The sequence below is a fragment of the Ixodes scapularis genome, unplaced genomic scaffold (genome assembly GCF_016920785.2).
Source record: "Ixodes scapularis isolate PalLabHiFi unplaced genomic scaffold, ASM1692078v2 PGA_scaffold0__279_contigs__length_252992795, whole genome shotgun sequence".
NCBI lineage: Eukaryota > Metazoa > Arthropoda > Arachnida > Ixodida > Ixodidae > Ixodes > Ixodes scapularis.
This window is the reverse complement of record NW_024609835.1, coordinates 177,893,724-177,901,231: the sequence shown is the minus strand read 5'-3', so window position 1 is coordinate 177,901,231 and position 7,508 is coordinate 177,893,724.

The window sequence follows — 7,508 nt, the reverse complement described above, 5'->3', positions numbered from 1 at the left end:
CTTGAACTAACTTGTGATGGCAAATATTGAGTAACGTATCTTTACGAATGGAAATTGATGACGGGATGAATCGCTGACAGAAATTAAGTGTTTATTGGGGCGAACTTGTGTTCAAAACAAAATAGGAAAAGGCTAGCGTCGCAGCCGTCGATTGCGGCTTAACAGCAGAATCGATCGCTGGGGTGAGACCGACTCCGGCTCGCCACGCGGAGCACCTTTTGTACCCGCGGGGGTTTCTGGAACATTCGGCGTAGAACGTTCGGCGCGTAGAACGTTCGTAACTTGATCGGACCACAAGGTTCTTGAATTTTGAAAACGCTAAATTGAAAGAATAAATAAAAAAAATCGTCTGCTCCCAGTAATTATACTTGGGGTCTCTGCGGGAGCACGGTAACCATTCGGCTACGTATGCACTCGCTTGACTATTTTTTATTTTTTTATTTTGATAACATGATGCAGTTTAAAAAAAATGATAGACGTTTGCCTTCTTCTGCAATGCCGAATTAAAACGCAGCTCTTGAGGAGAAGGAGGAAAGGCTACGGAGGGGAAGGAAAGGTACAGAGGGGAACTAACGGGGAAATTGTGAGGCAATTTCCCGGCAAGTTCCCCCGCTACATTTATACAAAAAAATTTCCCCGCTAAATTTAGCCAAAAAAATTGCTCACTAAATTGGGTGGAAAACTTTCTCTACTAAATTTAGCGAAAACATTTCCACGCTAAATTCAGCAGAAGTATTTCCCCGCTATATTTAGCGGAAAAGTTTCCTGCCAGATTAAGCCGCCGTGTGATGTTATTATGGGAAACGTCCTATAATGTAATGCGCGGTAACGCCGACGGCGACGGTAACGTGCGGCAAGTTCCGTCGACGACGCGGCACCTGAGTCGGGTATCGTACTCCGAAGCGCCCAGGAGCCGTTCGAGTCGAGCGGAGAGATGTTTTTTCAGGAGCCGCTCTATGATGGTGCGTTAGTTACCATAAGTTACTCACGTTTTTCCTAAAGTAAGTTCGACTCTTCAGCGATTAGAACACTGTCGAATATGTTAAACAAATCAATATTACTGCTACATAGCCTTATCATTTTTTTGTATGGTTAGCTTTACATGAACGACAATGTGGCGTTTTAAAATAATGATGTGTGTACTTCAAGGTTACGACGCATAATTTTTTAGACTGCAATGTACCGTCTAGTTTCTAATTTCCGCAGTTTGGATGTTTTAAATAAGGTGGTCATGCTCTTCGCAAGCCTACATTTAAAAAAAAATATAAGTTCTAAACTCCCATTTCAAACTTTCTGGATGGCACCTTTAAAATACTTTTTGGTGAGGGTCCCTAACAATACTCGGATGTTCTAGTGAAGGTCGCCGCATCTATGACTTGTAGGCCGATAGCTTATATTCCGGTGTGGTGTGTCTCTAAATCTCGACCGAACAAGTCTTATTTTCAGCGAGCTATGCTGCAGATATAATTGATACGTGCTTCCCACTTTAAATCACGAGATAATATGATTCCGTGGTTATTAGTAGTGTCGAATTTTAAACAACGGGGTTGATGAAACTTTACACTTGAATTACAGGACCCGCATTTATCACTAATTTTCAGAGCAACCCAATTTTTATGAACAATTTTCATTCCCCACTCGAGACAATTCAGCTTGTAAAATATTTAATGACATGTTCAGTATCTCTTGGTCGTTTCGTTTGGTTAATATACAGAACAAATTACAAAGTTCCGCGAAAAATCGGACTTTTACAGAATGCTTGATATGTTTGCCGATTTCATTCACATAAATAAGAAATATAAGTGGTACCAACACTGACCCTTGAGGTACGCCAGAATATACCCTGAGTCGCTTTGAGTATTTACCGTTAAATTTTACAAACTTCCCCGCGTTGTTAAGTAGGCGTTTATCCGGAATATACTGTTTGGGGTTATTCCAGGAGTGTAAAATTTATGAAGTATTTTACTTTAAGGCATCGCATCACAGAAATTGTAAAGTCCATAACGGTTCCCTAGCTGCGCGGGAACCACTAGTCCTCTTACTCGAACCTTGCTTTCAGCTCTTCATTCTGGTACATGGGTCACAAGTAATGCTACCAGGCCTGCAGTACCAGCTGAAGGAGTTGAAGGCCCACTTCTGAAAATACAAATCATTAAAGAAACCACGACTTAGCACAACAGCTAATAAAAAGTAATAAAATCCTACAAAAATTTAGAGAACAGCTTTGAAGATTCATCTCAACCGCCCAGGTATTGTGAAGCCAGACTGAACTTTCAGCCCTCTAAGCCTAAGTCAAATTGCAGGCCCCTTGGTCTGGTTTACAATTTGATAGCTCGGGACGAGGGGTCAATACCTTGCAACAAAGCCAACTTCAAATTAGCTGATATTAAAACATCAAACTCTAAATATAAAAAATGCATTCCAAAATCATGTAAGATTACACTTAACTGCTTAACCATGGCTCTAAATTCATCCTGATTAAACTAAAAGAGGTTATTGTCGTTAAAAATTTTTTTGCATGTTTACCTATGATATCTTCTAATAATTTATTAAGCGAAATAGGTCGGTAGTTATTTAACTGTAGCTTGCTTCAAGTTTTAGGTGCTAATGAAGAGTTTAGAATAGGGGGCTCCAACGTTTGGATGTCCATAAGAAATTGGGGACCCAAATACAACAAGGTTGGCGCCATCGGCTTATAGAGTAGGGCATCTACCAAAGCAGCCGCGGCGCGCTTGGGTTACCTGAAGCGTCAATGTGGTTAACAAGCGTATTATTGAAATAAAGAGAGAAATATTATATAATGTAAAACGTATGCGCCGAGCAAGTACCTTTTGCTTACAAATAACAATTAAGGCAAAACCAAATTAACCCTGCTAAAGCAGTAGACAAGCTAAAATCTGCATAAATATTCTTAGCTCTTTCTAGCCAGAACAACCCAATCCGCAGCACTCTCATTTGGCGCTCGTTTTCGAACTGATTTCAGCGTTCGCGTGCCACGTTGAGCGACTGTCGCCTAAGATGTAGGCATTCAACTATGCCAAAACTGAGATGAACGCGATCGAGCATACTCTGCGAGCCGCAGCTTCATTGAGATTTGGGCTGGAGGGACTTGGACGCCTTGGGATACTCGTTTTAAAGCCACAGTTCACGTGCCACGAATGAAATCCACTCGGGGTCTCCGAGTATACTGAGACGTTGCCATGTCAACGGTTACCGCGTCTCTTTATGCTTAGGAACGGCTTGAATCAGAATATGATCTTGTGGCAATACCCTTGCTGCTGCTCGTCTCGGGGAATGACGCAGCACACCGGTTCAACAACAGGGAGACATTTAATGACTGTTGTCGCCCGTGCCGCTATCCCGAAAGCCCCCGCGCATATGCTGCGACGGACCTTTATCAGCGGCGGAGCGCCGCTCGCGTGGCCAGTAGCCCTTGGACCCCTCGCGGTGCAGAGGACCAGCGACGATTCGCCGGAGGGGCAGCCTGGGCCAAACGCTCGGAATCCCTAGGTTGCCCACAATCTTTAAAATGAGGCGAGCTCACCACTCATTCTTTGTGATTTGAGCAAGATAAAGCGAAGCGAAAGCCGACTGCATCATTCACTGGCACTAGACATGCCTAATACGACAGCGACAATGACGAATTTTCTCCGAAACGAGCGGAAAGGGCGCCGCCATGTTTGCCGACGCAACCCGGCCCCAAGCAAATAGGGGCTCCAAGCTATTTCTCGAAGTTTTCTTTTAAGGCGAAGGTCAACCTAAGACACAAGACCCAGTTTCGGTTCGGCGCATCTAGAATAGGGGGCCCCCACGTTTCGGGGCCCCCTATTCTAAAACTCTCTAATGATTTGGCAAAATATCCAGTCTTTTGGCAGCTCGCGGCGAAGACGATAATTTTATATATATACTTATCAAGTGTTTCTCTCTACATTCTGCATAATTCCAAGAAATGTTTTAATTTTCCGTATCCGGACCTGTTAATTTTACTATCAAGGTTTAGTAGTAATAAAACCACTCCTTCTTCGATCAGGCTAAGTTCTAGAATATTTGATTGAACAGTCGACATTGTCATTTAAGTAGGGAAATTGTTTTCTATCGTAAAGTTATAATTAAAATATATGTTTCTCGCATTTGCTATGCAAATTTCGTTTGTACACGGAACTATTCCGGAATATACTTGCGTTATTTTTTTTTCCTTTTCAGAAGAAAGATATGGCTAAAGAATTTGTGGTTCATTCTTTATATAAACTGGACGAGTTTCAGAAAAATATTTGAATTTTGATTTCTTTAATTTATATTTTAACTAATTAGCTAGGTGCATTACCTCAATGGTGTGCTTCGTTTTCAAGCGTGTACGCTTGATGTTGTGTTTTAAGTGTATAATTTCTCCAGATATCCACGGATTTGGGGTTTTTGTTTTCTTAGTACTTGCTGGAACAAAGCTATTCTCGCAGCAAGCTATTATTTGTTTCAGTTGTTTTTCAAGTCATTGACTTTATTACAGTTGACAATATCGTCGAGCGACCTTTAGAAATAATTAATTACTGATTCATCTTCGTCACGCAAATAATCTTTAAAAACGACATTGTACAAATCAGGTTTACTTTTATTGTCGGGCATCAAACAAGAAAAAATATGGGTTAAGATTCCTTCTTGGATTGATATCTTATATTCAACAATATTGGAATCCAGGAATATTAAGTCGAGTATGAAGCCACCATTGCCAGTTGATTGAAAGTGCTTCCCATGTATTTCCACACCAGTGTGTATTTGGGTTGCTTTTACCTACTGCAATCATCAATCTAACACGATTTTGTGCCTGTTCTACCAGAAACTCATCTAGTGCTTCAACAACACCAGTGGTAACATTAGATTTCCGGAAACTAAAATGAAAAAGTGGAAATATAATTAATAGCAATCCAGAAATAGTAAAGCCTGGGTGCTGGGTAGCTCAACGAAACGATGGTAGGAGACACGCTCATATAATTCCGCCTCTACTGTGAATCATTCATCACCATGCAGATGTTATAGTGCAGGTCGGAATAAAACCGTTTCACTAATGAGCCCGAGTTAAGCACTCATTTGCACACCTCACATTGACAACGCGGCTTGAATACATAAATTTCAACAACAACACTATGAACGTTCAGAGCACTAAAGGGGCTCGTTCGATTCCGCTAAAAGAAATATTCAGGGATTAATATATCTTGTCTTCAGTGAATGACTATTAGGTACGAAGCATGTCCATTAACACTGAATATTGACTTGTCTGTCCCGCACCCATCCAAGTTTTACTCTTGTAGCCACCGTCAGAACAAACAAAAGAAAACTGAAAGACTATAAACGTTGTTCACTCTTGCACCAGAAGCGGAAACGTGGCGTTTTTCGGCGGCACCGAGAACCCCGTTTGGGGAATCGTTTCATTTGTTATTCTACATTCTGCAGGAAGCACCTTAAACCGTAGTCCTCTTCCAGTCATCGTTCTTCGCATCTTCAGTGTAAGTCCTTTTGTGTCTTCTTTTTTGACGGCTTTGCTGTTAAGGAATAACGGGAAGAGGATGGATTCATGCAGTCTCCTTCATAGTCGAATTTTTCCCAACTTCTTAAATTAACGTATATTCTGCACTATACGCCCCACTGGTTTAAGATGTTATAGATGTTATAGAAGATGTTATAGTGCATTCCCAAATGAACTATCATCTTCACAAAAGAAAACAAAAAACAAATAAGTTGCCTTTTTTCCATACGTCGCACGTATCTATTGTTGCGGTCGGTGCGGCATATCTGCCTTAAACACACCCCAAAGGTCGTATTTCTTGTTGCTGTCTAAACGGTGCAAGGCGTAGTCATAGACACGCAAGTAAATACCACAACGCAAAAGAAAAAAAAATTCCCATTTGCGCACGCGCCTTTTACCTTTGGCTTCCTTCTCTCCCTCTTCTCACCTCCTCGCTTCTTTTTATTAGTGACATAATCGATTATAAAATTTAAAAGCTTTGTAAGGTACATTTCTATGATGTCAAATAGCTACATCCGCAAGGCATGTTTCTTTAACGAAATGGCGAGCGCGAAATATCGAACATTGAAGTCCAGAAATTATGTCGCCTTCCGGCTTCTTAGGCTCCCTCGGGAAACATGGCGGCACTCGGCACATGTAGTACTGAGGATGGTAAGGGAGTTGGGAAATCGGACGAAGTTTTTTTTTTTTTTTTTTTGGTGCCCGACGACTTTTTAGGCTTCGAAAAAGAAATCGTCGAACTGTCAAAACAAATCGGTTGGGTTCTTGGGCACCGTAGTTTCGATTGTGACTCCGCCGGGGCAGCCTTTCACGCAGCACCGGAGCGACATAGCCTTTCATGTCGCTCCCAGAAGTCCACCGCGCGTCCTCTTTGACCTCACACTGTTTTAAAGAATTTGAGATCGCTGAAAAGGCCCTAAAAAAACTTCAAATTCGAAAGTGAGGCGTCGTCTGTTCACATGTCGATAGGAAGCATGCGCGGAGAAGCACGGTTCATCGCGTAACGCGGCAGAACACGACACTTCCGGTCGGGACGGTTTGGCGGTGCGAGAAAAACTCGAGTTACAGAACTAATATATCTTGAATGTCACTACACTCGTGCGGATCGTGCGGGGATTTCAAACTCAGTTGTTGGAAAAACATTTTTTTTTCGCTTCCAAATTATTGAGTTTCCAACCTTCGACTTTTTAGGAATGTCCAGGCATCGTTTTCAATCGTTTCGGATAATAATTAAAAAAAATTGCGGTGGCTTAGGTCGGCTATGCCAGGATATACGTAGCGTGAGCTTATGCGCACAAAATGAGATGCGCTATCAAGCGGCTCCGGTGCAGCGTCAGGCTTGGCTACTGCGCAACGGGGGCGCACAGCTGGGCACGCGGCGGCGCCAGAGCGTCTGCCACGGCTATGAAGTCACTCCTCTGGAATGCGCAGACCGGCCAGGCGCGCGCGGCGGCGGCGGCTCCGGCGCGCCAGCTGTGTGCCGTGGGACGTCACTGCTCCTCGCGCTTGCGCAGCACGGATCTTTGGGAGCCACGCGAAACCGCTCAACCTCGGCCAGTGTGGATCACGCTACAAAAATTTATCGACCTGTCCCTGCTCCTTTAAAGGGCACGGACAGGTCAAAATAATAACGTAGAAGAGACAGAAAATAGACAGGACAACGTCTCCAACTCAGCTGTGCTTGAGACGTCGTCCTGTCTATTTTCAGTCTCTTCTACGTTTTGGTGTTTCTTCCCTACCCCTGTCAAATTGGTCCAACGCAGCCATGCATACTTGAGAAAGGTGGCGTGAAGGTACATATTGATGCTCATGATTGACGTCGCAAGTATTGAGGCGTATTTAATAAAATAAGTATTAGATGTGACCATATTTAGGCTCTCTCTACGTGACGAGTGCTAAAACTTAGAAACTTCCGGATATCGCCGAGCAATCCCTTTAAGAAGCCCACATACGTATATTGTCACTGCAATATGGGCAAGTGGGAGCCAGT